Genomic DNA, 23795 nt, shown 5'->3' with positions numbered 1-23795 from the left:
AACCTTTTCTAAAGTAGAAAAGTTTCTATTTATGGGCACCCTAAATTTCAAATATTAAGAATATCAATACTTCTTCATAAACTGATAATAGGATATATTTCCTAATGAGAAAATTTACATTGTTCATAAGTAACATTAAAAACAATTTGTTGGGGAGCCAGGATGGCTTAGTCAGTTAAGCGTCTGACTCTTGATTTCGGCTCAGGTCATGATCTCATGGTTCATGAGTTTGAGCCCTGTTTCGGGCTCTGCCCTGATGGGATTCTCCCTCTCCCCTCTCTGTCCCTCCCTGGCTTGCACTCTCACTCTGTCTCTAAAAATAAATAAATAAGCATTAAAAAAATTAAAAGAACTTTTTAATGTCTCTGCTTGGAAATAAGCAAACAACAAAATTAATTAAGTATCCACTCAGAGATTAAAAACTTAAGACCTAGAGAGAGAAAAAAAATACGGTATCTTGTATATTCCTTCCATGTCAACAATACTGTCCCTAAAATCTGTATCTGTAATGTTTGGATTTCTTTACTCATAACAGATTCCATGTTAGCAATTTATTTTAGAAAGAAAAGCTCTCAAATTAGTTTAGTAACATAAATGTCATACACATAGAGATTAAACATACAGCATATTCAATGCCTTAATATAACAGCTGTTATCCTCATTTTTAGCTGAAACTCAGGCAAAAAAAAATACTACTTAAGAATTCAAGGGAAGCGACATGCTTTTTTTTTTTAATCTATATTATCTAAATTAAGGTACTTACAGATGAGGGTGATTTTAGTTTCTTGGTTTATTATTTCATACCTCACTCTCACCAACGTTCCCCGAAGTGTAAATATTCAATATGTAGGGGGCTATATCTGAATTTGCCAGGTAGCTTAGAAATAAAAGACCAAAGTGGCTACTGAAAAACTAGAAATGTGGTGGCAGCCATCATCTTTAGCATTTCTCTGCTCTGATATTTCACAGAATCCTGAAGAAAACAATAAAATAAAAAACTCTAAATGCTCCTCTCATTCCACTGTAAACCTAACATATTATCTAAAGCTGAAATAGTGTTAATACAGATTACAACAAAAAAGAGGAGAGGTTAAAAATCTTCGGCACGGTAGAACTTTCTAGAACTGAATTTCCACATACTACATATCCAAGTCCCAGCATAGGAATTACTGGAAAAAAAAAAAAAAAAAAAAAACCTCATTAACTCAACTTACACCTTACCACACACTAACTTGCACTAGGCACTAGAAATATTTAGCCTTTACACTGAAGAAATGCAGTGTAGAAGACAGACAGACATGAGCAAATATTTATGATCCATGTGATGAGTGTTATCACATTGGCCTGCAAAGGATACCATCAGATCATGTAAGATGGACACCATACTCAGGCAGGAAACACTGACCAAATCATCCAAGCAGAGAGAAAAAAGAATTTAGATATGATGATAAGAGGAAAAATGAAGCCACCATTTCCTCAGCACCCAACATAAAAACCTGGAGTAATACTTTGCTGCTTCTTATCCTTCCCACTTCATATTGTGGTTATTAAATTGTGTTGATTCATTCTTCCTGTTTTTCCACTTCCTCTATATTACCTGGTCCCAAGTTTACTAGATGCTTCCAGCATGACTGCAAAAGCCCTCTAATTGGTCATTTGGTCTTGATCTGGAGCCTAGGGGTCATCTTCTAAACTACTTGATAATAAAAAGAAAACATATGTAATAAACATATGTTACATACATGATATATAATAACCACATATTATGTATGTATATGACATATACAACAAAATACTAGTTACCACATTGCTGGGAAAAAACAGCTATGATTTTTACATAATTAAGGCAGTGAAAAGTTTAAAGATATTTGCCAAATGTTCTTTTATAGCATTTTCCGTTTATGAGCAACCCAGGCTTCAAATATGTTAAGAATATAAATAATTCTTCCTAAAACTGATAATGGTAACAAATACATATTTAGTGTGAAGCTTAAACTTCCAAAATGGAAGAGCAAAGCTTGCCAGTAGGTTGATTTTACCCAAACTATTCAGCTTTATTTCCTATTTAACTCCCCAGATCTTCCACTGATTCATGATTCTTTCCTCTGTCCACAACATGTCGGCACCTGCCACTTTGATTTTTTTTCCAGATTGTTTCTACACACACAATCAGCACACATGTACCCACACATATACATACCCATACAGATTCCACTCTATTTTTGTTCGAACCTTAAATGTTCTTCAAGGTCCACTTAAATTTTCAGCTTTTCCAGGTTGTTTTTTTAGCAGCTTTTCCACTCCATTCTAGTTCAAATTTCAATCCTCCTTCCCAGGCCATTTATAATCTCTTCATCCCAATTTGCCTCTCATTCAGTCAATCCAGATATATTTATTAAATATGCACGATTCATAAGGCACTGTGTTAAGTGTTGTTGATACATAAATAAGCAAGGTAAACTTGATTCTTACTTTTGTGTTAACAAATTCTTAATTTAAAACTGATAACATGCTGTCTCTGAAGTATTTTCCTCAACATGATGTTTTCCATGTATAGTTACTTCACATATATTCTAGTTTCCTATATGTAAAAATTACATGAAACCATTATTCTGTATTCTCTATAATAGTTCATAGGCAGTATCCATAAAAGGCAGGTGAGGTAAAAAGCAAAATGAAAGTACACAGGGCTAAATTTAAGATGAAATGATTTCCTTTTTCTTCTTATCTCTTTATACTTCAAGAAAGATTAACAATAGAAAAGGTTGCATTTGAATTCCAGGATTCAAAACAGCATTTTCCATAGATCTCTATTTAAACTTAAAAATAAAGTGACTTTAAAGGCTAATGTGTCCAATAAATGGTCACATCTCTCTAGAGAATATATTCCTTCAGAGGTTTTCCAAAATTTTATTATTATAGCTTTTGGCAGAATTCGTCTGCCACTCTTTTTTTTTTTCTAGAATCTAATCAAAAGACTTCCCAATGTATCCTCTTTTGCAAAGAAATTACCTTAAAAAATAACTCAGAACTAACCAAAGTAAATTTTACTGTGCAAAGAGCAAGGGTATCTTTAAATAAATGATAACTTATATGTCTTCAAGTGTTATTTTTACAATAGCTTTGGGAACTATGACTACAATTGACATAAACATGTTATATGCCATGGATAGAGGTGTGAAGAATGTTAGATAATCATCACCAGTACTCTAGCTCATCAATCAAGTAAAACTAAGTTTTAACTACTGTTCTGAGATGGGTTTTGTCCTGCCTTAACCCTACATTTTCAGACCTGCCTCCTCCTAAGTCACAGTTAAAACAGAACATATAATGTTCATGGCCTTGGGCAAATACTTCAGAACAGTAATATTATTTAGTTCAATATATTAATTCTTTGTCAACTAAACAGAAAAGCAGGGAAAGTTAAAACAGTGTTAGAATATGGTAGCTTTAGGGTGTTGAAACAGTGATAGCTTTCGGTGTTAACACACACACACACACACACACACACACACACACACACTCCCAAAGGAGGAAATAAATGTTGGAAACAAACATGGAAAACATTGTATACAGTATTACCCCAGTAAGCCCCTTATACATAATAAACTATTTGCCATATAATTATATTAGTACTCTTATTCTCTAAGCCATGATAAACTTAAAATATACTTATTTTTAAAGAGAATAACCCTCTCAAGCTTCAGCATTTACATTTTACTATGAAGGCACGTGTACCTTCCTTTTTTATTTTCCCGTCTCATCATCAGATTCATGGGACTATCTCGGGCCTGTTGATCTGACACCGCTAGCACTCTGCAGGGCCTGATTTTATGTGTTTGTCCTTCTCTTTGCCTTAAAGAAGCCCATTCTAAAGGAATAGGCAAATTAATTGGTTTTGTCCTCCTTCTATCTAGAACTTAAACGTTTCTCCCATAGCCAACATGATTCTTCTTACATGTCTGATTATCTGTTCTTCCCTGTGTGACTTACTTAAGGCTCTTCACTAATATTCATATACCAAAACACATATGCTATAGCACTTCATAAGGCTCTAGGTAAGAGGAAAAACACTAGAAGAGGAAATAGTGATCTCAGAGCAAAGTATCAAAAGAATATAAAGCATAAATTCAAGATTATTCCTATTGTATAGGGTTCCACCATTAGTTGTGTATTAAATCACCTGGAGATATTTTAAAAACCTATTCCCAGATCACACCCTAGAATGATTACACAAGTTTCCAAGGGGATTCCAACACCCAGCATTAACAACCACTAACGCGACAAGGATGTAACAACTCATATGGAGATGGGAAGGAAATATCTAGTTTCTTACTGAAATAAGAAAGATGCTAAGTGAGAAAGCCAGGTAACATGCCAACATTTCTTCAGTTAACAGGAAGATCTGGGAAGCAAAGGAAGATGATGTCATTGGGCAAAATTCCAAAGATTGGTGTTATGGGTTGAATTATGTCCCCCAAAAAAGATGCACTTAAGTTGTAACCCCAAGTACCAGAGAATGTGACCTGGTAGAACAGGGAGTCTATAGAGGGAATTAAGTTAAAATGAGGTTATCAGGCTGGGCTCTGATCCAAATGACTGTTATCCTTATAATAAGGGGAAACTGGACACAAAGACACACATGCAAAGAACAGAAATGATGTGAAGACACACAGGGAGAAGACAGCCATGTGACTGTGTGGTGCCTCTACAAGCCAGGGAACACCAAGTTTTGTCGGCAAACTCTGAAAGCTAGAAGAAGGAAGGAAAGACTCTCTCCTAACGTAGTCGCAGAGAACACGGCCCTGCCAAAAATCTTATTTTCACGCTTCAAGACTCCAGAACTGTGAGGCCACCAGTTTCTATTGTTTTAATCCACCCAGTGTTTGGTATTTCATTACAGGAGCCCTAGGAAACCAGTACGGTTGGGAATGGGGATCATACAGCATTCTGGGAGAGTCCACAGTGGTTGGAGGAAAACTATGCAAGGGGGTAGGGAAATGCAAAGTAACGTGAAAGACTGCAGTCCTGCAGTCCCTAAACAGTTGGAATTGCTTGGCTTTGCACAGTGTTTATCAGTGACTAATGATTAGTGATGTATTTTCCTTTTCTTCAGAATTAATTGTCCTGGTATTACTAATGCATGACAACGTGCAACAATGGCCCAGCTATTTTCCCTTTTAAAAATGTTCTTTGTGCCATTAATTAGATTGGCATGCGCTTTTCTGAGATGGTTCAAAACACCAAAACAACTGCTTCTGATCTAAGTTTTTCATTGCAGATTCCACCATTTCATTCAGCATCAGCATCTTCAACATTCTTGCAGCAAACCCAAGCATTTCCATTTTATTGCAGATGGGAAATACCTATTTTGAAAAGGGTTAATAACAAAACCTAGGCACTGACAACAAAAATGTAAGTGATAAAGATAAAATCCAGCAATAGTTTGGTTCTTACATTGACCACTGACTTTTATTTCTATCATTGTGATATAAATATATATGAGTATAAACATATATACATTATATAAATTTTCTCTTATTTCCTATTGAAACATTAAAATTCAATACTTTGTGCTATAAAAATAAATTTAAAAATTAAAATGCAAAGGGAAAAAAGATCATATAATGCAATCAATTAACTCTTACTTCACTAAAACACTAAATTCTTCTCCTAACCTCTTATAATAGTTCAGAATAATACATCCGTTATTCTCAGCCTGGATAACACCCTTACTGATTTTATTGATTCTGTAAGAGGGATGTAAAGACTCACTGACAGCCTTCTGCCAAATCCTATGGAATTTAAACCCAAAACCACAAAACTGATATTTACAATATTCTATATCTTTTATGTAAATCACATGAGAGCAAGATTCTAAAGGATGTGTGCATAAGAGAATGTTAACAGTGTGTAGAAGGAGATAAAAGCTAAGTCAGCATGAGTCAAGAGGCCTGGGTTGGAAATCAAAATCTGCTACTCTTTAGCTACTGGATTTCAGACATATCACAATCTTCCTGAGTGTTTTCTGGCCATTAAGACATACGCATTAGTGGACCAACAGCAATAAAAGATTAGCAATTGACACTTCCTCTTCCTATGCCTACTTTTTAAATGTCAGAGATTCCTGCATGTCTACTATGATCCCATTCTCTTTTTAATTGAAAACACACTTTGCACATCTGTACTGCCAAAGCTTCCATTGTCCCCTCTAAGGTCTGACAAATTTATTGATTAAATGTATCAGTTAGTGAAAAACAACTGTATCTGCAACACAGATCTCTTTCTTCAGAGTCAGACCCATGCACCCAACTTCCAGTCACACAATCCTCACTTGGCTGTCTGAGAAAGTCACAACTCACAAAGTCTAAAAGAGAGGTCATCTACACCCCAACTATGCTTCTATTCTAACGCTCTCAATCTTTGTGATTGACCCCCGTAGAATACCGATCTTTCTATGGGTCTGTACATATGTGGGTCTCTGAGTTCTTCTGGAGACAACAACATGAATTAGTACTATGATAATTTAATCATTTCCATTCTCAGGCCATCAACTCTCTCTAGCATATGCTTTCTTCTGAGGGACGTCAATAGGTTCCAACATCAAATATACAAGGTTAAATAAGTTTCTCTACTGGGGGAATAATTGGTTTTAATAAATTAATGAGCACTGTGAATGTACAAGGGTGTGGGGAGTTGTAATGTGCAGCATTCCTAAACATATTTGTCCATACAACACTTTCCTATCAGACATCTCACAGAGAAAATGCTGGTGAGAGCATATTTTGATTAGCGCTGGTGCAGCAGACCCAGGATGTGTGCAGACATTAACTAAGCCAACCCTTCAACCTTGGACAGAGCTTAACCTCCCAGGGCCTCACTTCATTTTCACCATGAGGACTGGTAAGCACTACAGAAGACCAATTTCCTTTATATTAAAATAGTTCCTAATAGCTTTTTGTCAAACTAACTGCATCTAATTATTTTCTTTTTAATTCTGTGAGGTATCATTATCTTTATTCTACAAGGAAGCAAATAGGATCCAGAAAGATCAAACATTTGCTCAAGAAACATACCTATAAACTAACCAAATCAAGGATTTACATTTTGTTGTATCATAATCAGGCCAATACTCTTTCCCCTGTATTAAAAATTCTATGATTCAGGATTGGTAGCATAGAAGGAAAATGAGTGGATGACAAATTCTGGGAAAGAGTTCTCATTTTTACCAAGTTAAAAGTTAGTTTAAATCAGTAGGAAGTAGAAATTATCAGAAACTTTCAAAGAAATGCAGTTTTTTCCTACGATTTTATGTACATACATAAGATTAACAAGCAAATTTTAAAATTACATTTTATGACTACATTAGAACAAATGAGAATAAAAATATCAACTATTTTATGCAGCCTTTTAAGTTTATGATGTGATGCAACCTTTTAAGTTTATAATGTGTCATGTACTGTAGTGGGAGCTTCACAAAGCATTCTCTTACTTAATCCAAACAACCAACATTTGAAATAAGATGTTATTATTATCCCAGAGAAGCACAGTGAGTCTTGAAGGAGCTATATAAAACCTTCCCTAAGCCATGAGCTAGTACACAGAGTCAGATTCAAACCTCTGACCAACTTGGCTAAAAGAAACCAATTCTTAAGGAACATGCCACAGTGTTTTCTGAGTAAAATAAGACTTAATCCATTTAAGACAAAGCATTAGAAATTTAAGAAAAATACCTGAAGCTGGAGCTTGTGACATACTGTGAATATGTAATGATTCTGGCAAGAAGTTTTAAATTAAGTAGATCTAAGCACTTTATTTTTTTTTTTNAAATTAAAAAAAAAAAAAAGAAAAAAAAAATAAGTAGGTTAAACAAAATTCTTCTGAAAGTTCTCCCCAAGACGAACAATGTCAGGATCATACTACCTGTCTGGTGACATTGAAGAAAACATTACAAAACTCACTCACACAACAGGAAAATGTCTTATCATGATGTGATGGCTCCCATCCAGAATTGGTGTGAAAACTACACGGCTGCCTCTGAGATGAGAGCTACATGCAACGAGCCTGTCTCTCCTGTGCTCCGCTGGCCAAGGCTGGTATAGATTATGACTCAAAATTACTCCAAATTCTGCTATTCTATGATTCTACTAGGTAAGTAAACTACTCCCTTGGTGTGAGGTAACAACTCTTCTAGGAAACACATTATCGCTCCAGGTTCCCAAATTGCCAATTAGTGTACTAGACATGAAGTGTAATGCCCCAGAAGAGTTAGTGTTCCAAAGAGCCAACAAGGTGTTTCTTATTCACCTTGAGGGCTGGCTGGTGGAAGTTACCTGTCTAAGAACCGGTACAACATTTTGAAATATGTATCCTGAGAGTAAAGTTGGGTTCACTCACCTTTGTCTGAATCTGCAGCAAACCTACACATGAAAAATGAATTAAACTACCGTGTGTTTATAAGGCAGTGACATTATCTGAAGGAAACTAATTGGAAAACTTTTATTTTGCTGGAAATTCCCTGAAGATACCATTTATCAAATAAATTTGTGTCCTGGGCTGTTATATATGAAGCTCCCCACACAGTGAGCTATTAACTCACAGCCTTATCTCCCTAAACCCACTCATCTTTCTTCTCATATTTTACTTTCTCCTTAATCTTGTAATGAAATGTGAAGCTGCGGTGGCTATGTATAGACACAACACCCACCTGGTGCTCCTGGGTCCTTCCACTGATGCACTTAGGGTTCTCTCTGGTTGACGTTACTCATTCCCATGTAACTGGGACCTTGCTCCTGGGCTCAGTGCCTTACCCCTACTCTTATTTGACTTTACCTCTGGTGGACCTATCCCTACCTATGTCATCCCTAATCACACACATAGGTAAAGGGCACATTTAAACTTAAACTTCAAGATGAGAGAATTTCAAGGGATAACTGTTAAGAGACATTGCAATACATGTTTTCAGTTTAGTCATAATTTTTAAGACTGTTCTAGGTTATTAGAACACAGGCCATAAAAGGATCAAGTGATTTCACCAAGCTCTGCTTGCTGAAAGGAAGGATATGGACCTTCTCACCCCGATCTTTAGGATAAACTGGAGATACACACTAGCACAAAAATTTCAATATGGTATGTTCAGTAGTATAATCAGGGAAATGAGAGTATCAAGTATGCACAGGTAAGGGGCTTCTTGCTCTTCTCTTTCCTGGATCTACTTTTCATTGGCCCTCATGTATGTTAATTAAATGCAGTGACTGCCTTCCGGAACAATTTTAAGTGTACTGAGTTACTTAGTAGATTTCAGCACTGTCTAAAGCACTTAGCATATATTACTTCATTTCATCACTCCAACAACCCAATGAAGCTAGTATTATTACTAAACCCCTTAAGCTAAGGGTTTAAGCTTAGACAGAGCTAAGGCAAGAAAGTTTACCTAACTTTCCCAAGAAGTCACAGTTAATAAATGATAGAGATAATACTCCATTCTGGGTAGTCAGTTTCTAAAACCCACATGCTTAATCACTCCACTCAACTATCTATTTTCTGTACCTTTAGCATTAGTCTCTGAACTATACCAATCATCCACCAAATGCATCTATCTGTTTAATCTGTTTATCCAACAAACATTTATGAGGGGCTTATCAGGTACAATGCACTGTAAGATCATAAAGACAAAACTACAAAGTTACAGTCTCTTCCTTCTAAGAAACTTAAAGTCAAGGCTAGGAAACAAATAACTTACAAGGCAAGATCAATTCAAGTCCATCAGAGACAACACCTAACTACACCCAACCTGGAGAGGAGACAAGAGCACTTTCTCTCTGTATCGCATATGTTCCACACCTAGAGGGTAACCAGAAGGTAGCCGGTGAAAGGTCTTTAGGGCAGAGAGGACATGTCCATGAGCACGAACAGAGAGATGGTTTGGTGTATTCCTGAAAAGCAATGAGCTAGCAGCATGCAGAGCCCAACTGTCCTGGGAGTGGGGTAGAAAGTCAAGAGGTAGGGCTGGAGAGGAAAGTATGTCACATCATGAAAGTAGCCTTTTTAAATTTTTTTTAATGTTTTATTTATTTCTGATAGAAAGAGACACACAACATGAGCAGGGGAGGGTCTGAGAGAAAGGGAGATACAGAATCTGAAGCAGGCTTCAGGCTCTGAGATGGCTGTCAGCACAGAACCTGACACGGGGCTCGAACCCACGAACCATGAGATCATGACCTGAGCTGAAGTCAGACGCTTAGCCAACTGAGCCACCCAGGCACCCCAAAGTAGCCTTTTACTTGAAGCAAACAAAGAGCCACTGAAGGTTGGTGGATTTTCATCAAAAGAATGGCAAATCAGAATGATGCTTTAGGAAGAAAATTTTGGTTAGAGCTCGTTTCCCATCCTCTTAATATCATTACCTAACCATGTTCTCTATATGAACATATGAAAGAGTAAACCTTCCCCCCTCTTTCCCTTATTAAGTCTACAGAACTTCACCAATGATTCAGAATAATTGTCCTTGAGGAGGGCACTTTCTCAAAATTGTGCAATAAAGTACGCTAAATTCTTGCCCCCAAACTCTTTTACTTGTCTTTTTTCCTTTGGCTTCACAAAACAGAAATGGAACACAAAACTGAACAGAAGGAGAAAGCCACTGGCTCTGGATGTGATGAATGGCAACATTATTATGTTTAATGCTCTTCTCCTGGAATGGGTTGCTTTTTAGAAAAACATTACTAAATGGCTGATAAAAGATGCCAGAAGTCCAAGCATATTAATTTAACTCAATTCAATCACCTAACAACTATATACAATTGAAGCTTTTAATGGCATTACAACTTCACCCCTTGACATTCATTCTACCTTCAATTTAAGACATAAACTCCTACACTTCCTTTCAGTTTCAGAAACCACTCCTCTATTGGATTTCAGTTACTACACTTTTTTTCTTTTTTGCTCTTCTGTATGAGCCATATAGATAAAAGAGGAGATCAAGTACCTATATGTATGTATTTATTTACATCTTAGTAAAAACTATAAAACAAATACCAGTGTATCCATCAACCAGAATAATATATGAGAAAATTAAAAAAATTTTATTGTTTGTTTATCTTTGAAGGAAAGCATGAGCAGCAGAGGGGCAAAGAGATAGAGAGAGACACAGAATTCCATGTGGGCTGCAAGATCTAGGCTGTCAACAGAGCCTGAAATGGGGCTCGAATTCATAAGCTGTGAGATCATGACCTAAGCCAAAGTCAAGACACTTAACTGACTGAGCCACCCAGGTGCTCTGAAAAACAACTTTAAAGCCCCTCGTATAATTCTTCCCACATCCCTCTCCCTCTTCTGAGAGGTATCTACTACTCTAATATTTTTGTTAATTGCTCCTATGTTTTCTGTATCTATGTGGGACTCTCTAAACAACAAAGCTTAGTATCAATCATTTTGAACTTTGTATGAATAAATGGAAACACGCTGAGTCTCCCATGCAGCACCCCCAGTCAAGCAACAAGGTTCCTATGATGTTTAAGGGCATTATTCCTTATCTGTTCAAGCAAAAGCCCAAAGGAGAGAAGGGGTTACCATGAAGAAATTTGTGGTAAAGCTTTTGTCAAATGAAATGAGCCCCAAGAAAGTATACAGAACACCTAGAAAGTTCTTAAAAGTTATTTATGCAGCAACATGTCCATTTGGCCTGAGGTGAATATAGCATATAATCAGGAGAGGACATCAGATCTCTAGAATTTTACCAACAGGCAGCAGACTGAAAGGGATGCTCAGCTACACAACGTGCTGCCTTTGATGACAAATCAAATATGGATATGATAACAAGAGCCCAAAATGTGGAGCTGGGAGCCATGGGGAAGTATTCCCAGGCTTTGAGATCTAAGAGAGGAAATTCTATTATATGCCTGGCTAAATTTCAGAATTTTTATGGACCAGAGATTCCTCTGAGGCTCTCATCTTATTCCTTTCGAACAAGAATGCTTGTACTAGTTACACTATGCCTGCTCCATCATTACAGGTTAGGGGTGTGAAGGAAAGATGACTTGGTTTTCTTTATCACATCCATAAATTAGAAGGGGCAGTACTCAGAAAGCTATACTCAAGAAACTATACCAAGAAATCTTGTTTACACCTGGTCTTGGTGTAGAGCTACGATGTTGGATTTTTAAGCTAATACTATAATAAAATAAGACAGAACTTTGGGAAAGGGTGACTGTATTGTGCATGTGAGAGGCCCATGAATCCTGGGAAGCAGAGGATACATGATGCAGACACCACTTAGATGGCCTCTAATAATTCCTGCTTGTTGCTGTCCTTGTGGAATCCACTTGAGAAGAGACTGGTCTTACTCACTGTCTTCTAATTAATAAAATAGGTAGAAGTAATAGACTGTAAAGATTAGGTTATAAAATAACTATGACCTCTATCTTCAGTTGGTTTTTTCTCTCTCTCTGTCTTTCTCTGTCTGTCTCTCCATCGCTGTCTCTCAAATTGCCAATGAAGAGATCCATATGTTGAAACACCACGACCTGCCAATAAACATGGGAATGAGCCTGGAAACAGATCAACCCCTCCAATCTGAGCCTGAAGATGAGACCACTGCCCTAGCCAATAGCCTGACTGAAACCTAAAAGGAGACCCTGACACCAAACTAAGCTTCCTCTATAATATCCCTGAGCCACAGAAATTATAAGATACTAAATGTTCGTTTACGTTGTTAGTTGTGGGTTAATCTATAATGAAGAAACAAATAACTAATGCAGACTTTTGTTGTGTGACAATACAAAATTAATATATACTCAGATCTTCAGACAATGAAATGCCTAGTTATCTGATTTCAAAGTCTGGATGGTTTATCAGACAAGGCCAATAATTCTATAAGACTAACTCCAAAACTTCCAAGCCAGTAGAGCTGGATAACCAGACTTGATACAAAACTTAGTATCCTCAGTGATAACTGTTTAAGAAAAGGGATTATATAAAGTACAGAAATCGGTTGCATTTTTATACACCAACAATGAAGCAACAGAAAGAGAAATCAAGAAACAGATCCCATTCACAATTTCACAAAAAAAAACATAAAATAGCTAGGAATAAACCTAACCAAGAGATCTGTATGATAAAAACTATAGAAAACTTATGAAGGAAATTGAAGAAGACACAAAGAAATGGAAAAACATTCCATGCTCATGGATTGGAAGAATAAATATAGTTAAAATGTCATTACCACCCAAAGCAATTTACGCATTCAATGCAATCCCAATCAAAATTGTACCGGCATACTTCTCAAAACTAGAACAAACTATCCTCAAATTTGTATGGACCACAAAAGACCCCGAATAGCCAAAGTAATATTGAAGAAGAAAACCAAAACGGGAGGCATCACCATCCCAGACTTTAGCCTCTACTACAAAGCTGTCACCNCGAATGGATCAAGAAGATGTGGTTTGGGGCACCTGGGTGGCTCAGTGGGTTGAGCCTCCAACTTCGGCTCAGGTCATGATCTCCCAGTCCGTTGAGTTCAAGCCCTGTGTCATGCTCTGTGCTGACAGCCAGCTCAGAGCCTTGAGCCTGGTTTGGATTCTGTGTCTCCCTCTCTCTCCGGCCCTCTCCTGCTCACACTCTATCTCTCTCTCTCAAAAATAAACAAACATTAAAAATCTTAAAAAAAAGAAGATGTGGTTTATCTATACGATGGAATACTACAGGACAATGAGAAAGAATGAAATCTAGCCATGCATAGCAACATGGATGGAACTTGAGGGTGTTATGCTGAGTGAAATAAGTCAGGCAGAGAAGGTAAAATACCATATGTTTGCACATATAGGAGGATTAGGAGGAATTTAACGAAAGACCATGGGGGAGAAGAAATAGTTGGGGAGAGGGAGAGAGGCAAACCATGAGAGACTCTTGAATGCTGAGAACAAACTGAGGACTGATGGGTGTGGGGGGGAGGGGGGTGATGGGCATGGAGGAGGGCACTTGTGGGGATGAGCACTGGGTGTTATATGGAAACTAACTTGACAACAAACTATTTGTAAAAATATAAATAAATAAAATAAGGGCAGTAGCCCCCCCAAAAAAAGAAAAGGGATTACAGCAGTGATAATAAAATGATAATTATAATAGTACCTTACATTTATATAAGGTTTTAGGGTTTACAGAGCAATTTCACATAAATGACCTAATTTTATTCTCAGAAATAACTTTATGAATTTGATTATTTTAATTTCAATTTTAAAAATGAATAAAGTGGACAGCAGAAAAGTTAGAGACCAGCTGAAATTCATCCTCTAATAAGTGGCAAAATAGGCCTTAAAGTTCTGCCTTCTGATTCTATAATCCATCCTTACCATGCCTCTGGAGTCTTTCTCATTTGGTCAAGATGTAGGGCAGCCTGTTGTTGTATAGACCAAGAAGAATAATTCTAAAGTGCCAGATGTTACTTGATATAAATGATAACTAAAATATCTCTGATAATGCACTAGCTCGTTTAGGTTAAAATAACTGATAACTAAATGGTTCTACATCTGCATAACAAAATTATCAGATTTTATTAACTAACCAAATCATTATTACATGAGCACTTTATTTCACCATCAATAGCCTTATATAAAAGAAAGCAATTTCACATTCACAGCCATGATGTGTTGTCTCTGACTATAAAATTGGAGGTGTCTAAAGATATGATAAAAATCCAATCAAATCTTCTCTCATTTTTTGCCACTATAGTCATTTTAAAATATTCAGGGCTCCAATTTGCCTCAACTTGCAGAAGGCATGGAAAGTAATTTCCTGTAAAGAAAGAGCACGTGGCAGATTATCTCTATCACATACATCAAAATAATGTAGCATTCCAATCTTAAGGTAAAACAGACTAAGAGATCTTGTGGTTTTGTGTAGGAAGGGATTGAAAAATACTCAAGAGAACATACCTCAGGACAAAAAAAATTTTCTCTCAAAGGAAACTTCCTAAATAACACTGATAAATTTTGACTCTCAATTATTTCAGAAGACAGGTAAGCAAAAATTTCTTGTATTTGTTTTTCATTTCTCCCAATCACCAAATACTTTTAATTTATTTTTCATTGATTGGTTAGCAGTAGTTTTGAGATTCAGGTATAAATGTGATCTTAATTTTTTAAGGATAAATATATAAAAGTCATTTTCATAAAACAAAAATTAGTAATTCACATCTTCTAAGGTATTGTTTTTTAAGTTTTCAAATTGAAGGAGTTTACCTTTATTAAGGGTTTATTAAGTGAAAACTTGAAAATTCATTCAGGTAAGATATTTTTGCTTATTTGGGACTTTTAATGGACAAGTTTTTATATATTTCTTTTGAGTATTTTAAAACTAAAGATATCTGAATAAAAATAGAATATGGATTTTTAATTCTTCATCTGTTCCTTATTTTTCTTAACTCAAAATTATAATATTCTGTTCACAACATCAAAATCCTTTCCATGGAACAAAATCTGATGTAATACAGGACAATTATGACTTCAAGTGAGCAGTAAGTACAGGCAGCAAATAAATTCTTTCACGAATAAAGCTTTGTTTACAAAGAATTTCACAGCATTTGATATAATAGTCAATATTTTCACCTGGTTTTTTTTAGCAGCTACTATCCAACACATTTTACAATTCTAAAGGCAATATGTAATGTCTCGCTAAATGAATAATATCATCATTTTAGCATCTTATAAGGAAAACACTCACAAAATTATCATTTGCCTTCACAACTGAAAAGAGGACTTTCTTTAACTCTTAGCAAAAAAGAAGTCTGCTGAAGATGTGTCTTTGGAAACTTTAAAAGGGTCATACACTTAGTGGACTGCTGTTTTGAGCATATGGATTAGACTGGATTTTTCTGCATATCTTTGTGAAACACGTATCAGATCAAGTCAGTAACGCTCTTAAACACTTTGATATTTCCTCTTCCACTCTCAAGACAAAGTCTGAATTATTCTGCATGAAAGCAGATGAGCATGTTCAGATTCTGGTCACTGAATATCTAGCATTGCCTTTCATCTGTCTTCTTCCTCCTCCAACCCCCTATCCTATCCATACACGGACTTACAGCTTTTTAACACTGCAAGCTCTATCACCTCTTCAATAGCTTTTTTAAATGTCTACTTATTTTTGAGGAGGGGAGATGGTGGGGCAGAGACAGAGGGGGACAGAGAATCTGAAGTGGGATTGACACTGGCAGCAGAGAGCCAGACGTAGGGCTCAAACTCACAAACCATGAAATCCTGACTGGAGCTGAAGCTGGACACTTAACCATCTGAGCCACCTAAGTGCCCCCAGAGCTTTTCAAGTTTAATATTTGAGGGGCACCTGGGTGGCTCAGATGGCTAAGCATCTGACTTCAACTCTGGTCATGATCTCATAGTTTGTGAGTTTGATCTGTATGTTGGGTTCTACACTGACAGTGTGAAGCTTGCTTGGGATTCACTCTCTCTGCCTTTCTCTTTCTCTCTCTCACACACACACACACTCTCTCTCTCAAAATAAATAAACTTTTTAAAAATGATAAAGTTTATTACTTAAGAAATTATTCTTTCCCTAGCTTCAATTAGGTCACCTGGCAAACACCTTCTAAAACTTAGTGGGAATGTCAACTTTTTACTGAATCATTTCTTGATCCTCAGGAAGAATATGTTATTCTCCCTTCTGGATTCCCAAACTTTATTCAGGGACAGTATTTAACAAACTGGGTTTGGATTATTTGTCTCCCTACTCATCTCTCCCCACTGGAAAGTGAGTTCCTTGAGGTTCATATCTCCACGACGACAAATAAAAGAAAAATGTTTATTATTTGAATAGACGAAGGACAGAAAGAAGCAAAGACTGAATGTCTGACTTCACAATGAAATATAATTAATCCTAACTAGAGATCAGACTTGTGACCCAAATTCTGATACAAAGATAAAGGAAAAAATGACACTTTATGATTTCATATATTTCCTTATATAACTATTAAAATGAGGACTTAATATGTCTTATAAAAGAGAAAGAGTATGTAAACTTCCTCAAACAGGGCAGACATTATCATAGCTAACATTTAATGGACTCGTTCTATGTGCCGGGTATGATCAGCATTATTCCATTTGATTATCAAAGAAACTTTACAAGATAGATTATCACTAGTCCTATTTCCCAGGTAATAAAACTAGTGCATGGAAAAAAGGTTACAGCTAATAGTTGAGGAGGAACTGGGAGTAGAAGCTCTTGTCTGTTCATCTTGAGCCCAATTTCTCACTGCGACACTGGCAGTCACCAGAGAATTTACAAAATAAAAAGCATCGTCTATAGTTTACATGTCATAAAAATGGTTGCATGAATACTGCATTATAAAAGTGACAAAATAAAATTTCCCCAAACATGGACTATTAAAGCCACATATTTCTTAAATTAATTAGAAAGATCCACAGGAAGTAGCAGGCCTCACATACACTGTTGATTACAATGTTGCCTAAAACAAGCCCACCTGTCCCTAAGTATTGCCAGGTAAAAACACACATCACATTACTTGCTACTTAGTCAAGGTCACTGGAATGTTGAGTAAAACTCATAGTTCATTTTCATGACACTTTTTTAGATGTTCAAATTAGGATATTTAGATTCAGGGGTGCCTGGGTGGCTTAGTCGGTTAAGCGTCCGACTTTCGCTTAGGTCATGATCTTACGGTTCGTGGGTTCGAGCCCCGCGTCGGGCTCTGTGCTGACAGCTCAGAGCCTGGAGCCTGTTTCAGAGTCTGTGACTCCCTCTCTCTCTGACCCTCCCCTGCTCACGCTGTCTCTCTCTCTCTCTCCTAGAAATAAATAAAACATTAAAAAAAATTTTTTTAAGATACTTAGATTCAGATAAATATGAACTGTAATATTTATTAGCAATAACATTATTTTTCTTGTAAAAGAAAATGTTTGTTACTTTAACAGGAGTTTGATCCCAAGGATTACTTTCCTACAATTCCATTCAGGTGAATATTTCTTCTAAATGACTTGCACACAGACAAACCTTCTAAAGTTCAACTCAAATTTATGCATCTCTGACATATATAAACAGACACAAGAGCTGCCATTAGATGACAACCTTAAACATCACTCAGAAATTGCCTGCACACAAATATCCTCCAGGCAGATAAATGGCTTTCGCAGAATTTCTTTTCCAGCAGGAAAACTACAGACCTTATTTTGCCCCATTATGCTCACAGCATATCAGTGTGAAGGAAATCATAAACATTGTCTACCCTGGTGATCCTCAAAAGTGTGGTCTCCATGTTAGAAGCATTAGCATGGCCTGGGAACCTCAATTCTTGGGCCTCCCCAAACCTACTGAATCAGAAACTAGGGAGTGAGATCCACTAATGTGTGTTTTAACAAGTTCTCCAGGTAAATCTGATACATGCCAACACTCCAGAACCACTGACTTATCTACCCCTTCTTCTTGTTTTCCAGGTGAGGAAACAGAGTCCTTGGGTTCTGTAATTAAACAAATTAATCAGATCTAAACATAATAATATCTTGTTCAAAAGCCAGTAAGCTCTCCTGTTCTTAATTTTCTCCTCACTGATTACCATAGGAGTCAAGCCCGCAGGCCACAATACAGAGATGCCATTGTGGTTTACTGAATCCCGGTGAATTTAAAGTCTTAAGGTCTGAACATACAAATGGAAAACACTAGACAGAAATTTATTCTTCTATTAAGACTAGAGACCCGCTTCACTAAGAATCTACAATTCTGGTAATTGCCTCCAGAAATCATCTCTATTATTGATTTATTTGAAATGAACCTATTGTAACTTCCCTGTAGAACCCAAAGGAAAGACAAAATTTCCCCGTTCTTAAAACAATTCTTAAATTTCATTTCCACAGGACACAACCCATCAAGAGGACCCATATACAATGGAGATATAAAAGTCAGAACCCTGCCATGAGTGGGGATTACAATGTGCTGGGGTAATGTGGAACATCTGGACGTTTAGGTTGTCTGCTTTGAGCCTTTACCCCATTCTGATTCCCAGTTCCAGTATGGTTATAAGCCTATCACTCTCGCTGAATGTTTATCTAATCTAAAAATGCATGTTCCCTTTTGGGGAGAGCAGGGTAATATTTGTCCTCATTGAATAACAGCATACCAAGAGCTTCTCCAGTGTTTTGTAAGGATTCCCACATATGCTTAGGAGTACACTTCCAATGTGGATCTCAAAGGAAGTGCACTTTATATGTATATAAAATTTTAAGAACTAAGAGAATGTATCACTCCACTCATTTGAGGAAGTGTTTTTTTCTAGAATTAGAGATTATAATTCAAGTCAAAAGCATACATGAAACAGGAGGCCTGAGAGGAATTCCCCTATGCGAGTTCCTCTTTACAGATCTGCCAATTGTTTCTCTGGTCTCTGCAAACTCCTGTGTCCGTGCACAGTACTTCATGTTCACTGACTACTGCCTATGTTGGTCAAGCTTCTGTTTGAAAGACAGTACTTCTTGTTCTTAAGAAGATGTCATGAGGGGCGCCTGGGTGGCTTAGTCGGTTAGGCATCCGACTTTCGCTTAGGTCATGATCTCGCGGTTCGTGGGTTCGAGCCCCGCGTCGGGCTCTGTGCTGACTGCCAGCTCAGAGCCTGGACCCTGCTTCAGATTCTGTGTCTCCCTCTCTCTCTGACCCTCCCCTGCTCGCGCTGTCTCTCTCTCTCCTAGAAATAAATAAAACATTAAAAAATAAATAAAAAAAAAGAAGAAGTCATGTACTATCACAAGAATGCATGCTTAGTGTTCTGTGAAGATATTAATGCTTCCGGAGGACTGATCTTTGTCTTCTAATTTCAACCACCTGGTGTATCGATATATTAGCTAAACTCTTGCTAAGCCTCCTAAGGCTAATAAACATTTCCTCATCTCCAAGACTTATTTGTTTACAGTACTTTAAATTACTAGAGATCATAAAGAATAACCCTTCATCTCCCTTATTGCTATGACCTTTCAGAATGAAGAGAGCTATAAAATTTAAAAAAAAAAAAAAGAAGAAAGAAAGAAAAAAAAAAACCCCACCTCTGCTGCAGCATTTCAAGTCTTTATGACGATATCTGGCTCACAGTTTTCTCAACAGCTTGCTGCTTTCCTAATGATCCTTTTTTCAGTTTTATTTCCTCAAATCCATTTATTTTCAGGTCTGCAAGGGCATATCCTCTTCTATGTCTCCAGATACATAATGCCAATTTCCAGAGATTAAAAAATACCTAATCTCAAATTAAAAGAAAAAAATTAGGAAGAGGTTGCCTGTTAGTAGGGCCTCACCCAAAAGCTCTGCCCTGACACAGTCAGAAAGTCAGCAAGAGCAGGGGCTCTCCGTTCCAGACCTACGGTCAGACACAGGCTCATTTCACAGGAATGGCACATGACAACTCATTCTGGGAACAGGATTTGTTACCATGCTTCTACACAGTATTGAGAACTAACGGTAGCAGCCCGTGTTATCGCACTCAGGGAATTACACTCATAATGTCATGCTTAATGTGTTAAAAGTTGTTGATAACAGAAAGGAAAGTCATTAAGTTTAGGAAAACCTCANTGGTATTTTGTTTATTTGTTTGTGTGTAAGAAGAACACCATGTTTCTCCTTTACTCACACACAAGATTATTGACACCAAATGTGTGGGTTTTTTCAAGACCAAGCAATCCTCTGTGACATCAGCTGTTTTACAATTTAATTCCATTCTGACAGTAAATGGAGTTAATTCAGATGCCACAGGTTAGGGGCTCAGTCTCACAAGACATCCCCCCCAACCAGTTCAGATGCCAATAGCAAGTAGTAGGTCCTCAGGTTAACCACAATTTCTACCCAACATATCTACAAATCAGAGGCTCCCATGACCCTCTCCTTGGATTTCATCGTTTGTTAGAACAGCTCACAGAACTGAGATAAACACTTATATTTATAGTTTATAAGATATGATAAAGAATACAGATGAACTGCCAGATGTAGAGATACAGTGAGGAAGATCTGGAAGGGTCCCAAGTGCAGGAGTTTCTATTCATGTAGAGTTGGAGTCACTCTCCCAGCACACAGAAGTATTCAACAACTGGGAAGTTTTCTGAACCCCATACTTTGGGGATTTTTATGAAAGCTTCATTACATAGGAATGATGGATCATTAACTTATTCTCCAGCCCTCTCTCCTTCCCAGAGGATGGGTGGTGGAGCTTAAAGTTCCAAGCTTCTAATCATGTCTTGATCTTTCTGGTAACCATTCCCCATCCTAAAGCTATCCAGGAGCCCACCAAGAGGCACTTCATTAGGAAAAGAGAGAGAGAGAGAGAGAGAGGGAGAGAGAGAGAGAGAGAGAGAGATTCCTAGCACTCAGAATTCCAAGGGATTGGGAACATGGATTTAGGTCAGAAACAGAGTCAAAGACCAAATAATAGAAGAAAACATGTTCCTAATACTCTTATTACTCAAGAAATTGTCAGGATTAGGAGCTCTGTGCCAGGAACTGGAGACAGAGATAGCTCTAGATTTAAAGTATATGTATAGATGACATCGACAAAGCTCTATAATAGATAAAGCATTTTCTGTTATTTGCCAGTTCACTTATTGGAATTACCACATTTTCTGATCAATGAATTTCTTGTTTTAGATTTCTCTTGTTTTCTATAATATTCCCACTGGCTTCCATTTCTACCAATGGGTCTGCAATGTTTGCTGTGTTTTTCCACCTTAGGATCAGACTTTAGAAATGCATTAGAATGCTGAGTCACTCAGAAACACAATAAACTATTCAGTTCACAAAATGACACATTCATTATGCTGGAGATTCTCACTCTAGATACAATTTTTTCATTCATTTATAAGTATTTTTGAGGGCTTACCACATGCTATCCTCTGGACTACACACTTGGGGAAACAAAGATGAATTAATCATGGAATCTACCTTATGCCATTGGCTACATTTTAAAGGCTGACTCAAATGTAATGTGTTTTCCATGCTAATTAGCTTGAATTTTTTGTTTTGTTTCATTACCTAAAAATAAATACGTTTCCAAAAGAAATATATTTCTAGAGCTGTAAGAGCTGCTTATTTTCAGAAATGAATGGTCCTCAAAAATGCTCATTTCCAGAATAATCTCCAAATTTCAAATTTTAATCATTTGTACTTTTAATACAGGTATAAATCACTAGTATCTTTTTAAAAGAAACTTATAGGTATGGTAAATTGTCCTCTGTAGAAAAGTACTAGTCTTTAATGTCCCACCTCTCTACCTCTGTGCTAATCTAGGCTTTCTCAGTGGCCCCACTATGTACACTAAGGCAAAGGTGCCTCAAAGCCCTCCCCAAGTGTCTCTCCCCCCCCCCCAAAGAATCTTCCACCTCTCCCATCATGAGCCAAATCAGTCCAGACCAATTTGAGCTGCCTGCTTAGGTTAGAATACACCATCTGTACTAATGAGGCAATAGCTTTTAATGTGCAAATGTGTTACTCCTCCCAAAGAATTTTTTTGTTTTTGGTAATTTAAATACACAATTCCGTAAGTGAATGAACTGTTGCTCTAAGAGGGAAATTAAGCTCTCTGTCATATGAGCAAATGAGATATTTGGAGATAAGAGGTCTTTCAGTATTCAAATTAGATCAGCTTCAGGGGGCCTAAGGATACGTCTCTATTCTCTTCACCTCTCTGACACCTACAATCTTTAAACATCAACTAAAAGCTCATACTCTCCATGGGCTTTTCCCTACCACTCAGCCCTGAAAATATTTGGCACTATGAGCTCACACTCTGCATTATATGAAGACCACATTCTATGTCATTCTTCATTCACTGAAAGCTATTTATTGAGCCTCTGTCATGGACTAGGCACTGCCACCGGTGCTGGACAACACTAAAAAGTACTGTAATAGGTACTGGAGATTTATGCGCTCAAGAGCTTTCAGTCCATTAAAACCAACAGCAATTAAGCCTATGAAAAATTAGAGAATAAGAGCCTATAACCAAATTTTGACCACTGTACTTCACAAAAATTCATGTTATAATGCAACTATAGAATTAAGTAACCTTATTAAAATTTTTACTCACAAATTAAAACAGTATGAGACTAGTTGAAAGCTAGCCAAGATTACATTTAAACTGAATACTGCAAAAAACAATGTACGTAAACTGCTTAGTCCTGTGCCCGGCACACAGTAATCTATCATAGTTGCAGGTGCTGATCTAATCCTGATCAACTGAATCCAAACCTCTAATTCTAAAATCCCATAGAAATTTCTGATAATCATGGTTAACTTGATGGATAACATCTACACTATAGCAGAACTTCATCTTCTAAGGGAGAGTAACCAAGGTAAACGTTCAAAGTTTTAATTAATTGTTAATTAATGAATCTTACACACATTAAAACCATATGCCAGGAGAAAGGTAGAACTCACTCTCTCCCACAGATATGACAAATATATAACTACGAATGAAATAATTTCCTCTGACAAAGACCAGAAAACTGGATGAACAAAGCCTCTACAACGAAGAAGAAACAGGACAGCACAGAGAGGAGTGGGACCGACCAAGACACCATCTCACCAGAACCCCCACGCCAGGTACCGCGGTCCACAAGTGGGAAGGAGCTCCCCAACATATGGAACTTTTGGGGGTCATAATAAAATATGGAACTTTTCCCTAAGGAGAGGGGGGTTTGAGCTCCACATCAGGCACCAATTCCTTAGATCCCGTACCAGAAAGGCAACCACTCTAAGTGCCAGGCTTTGAAAACCAACAAAGATTACATCCAGGAAAACCAAAG

General features: G+C 37.1%; 1 long non-coding RNA gene across 2 annotated transcripts in view; it reads right to left on the bottom strand.

The window, feature by feature from the left end:
• LOC144222058 (uncharacterized) overlaps positions 1-23795 on the bottom strand; it is a 175164-nt gene that overhangs the window by 129252 nt on the left and 22117 nt on the right. Inside the window, exon 1 of one of the 2 annotated variants that reach the window (XR_013332273.1) lies at positions 17690-17803. The exons of the other annotated variant lie outside the window; for it this stretch is intronic. This is a non-coding gene — a long non-coding RNA (uncharacterized LOC144222058). Of the gene's footprint in view, positions 1-17689; positions 17804-23795 lie in introns of those variants that run through there. 2 annotated transcript variants of the gene reach the window in all.

This window comes from Crocuta crocuta, unplaced genomic scaffold (assembly GCF_008692635.1).
Source record: "Crocuta crocuta isolate KB4526 unplaced genomic scaffold, BGI_CrCroc_1.0 scaffold376, whole genome shotgun sequence".
Classification (NCBI taxonomy): Eukaryota; Metazoa; Chordata; class Mammalia; order Carnivora; family Hyaenidae; genus Crocuta; species Crocuta crocuta.
This window is presented reverse-complemented; position numbering and strand designations above follow the sequence as displayed.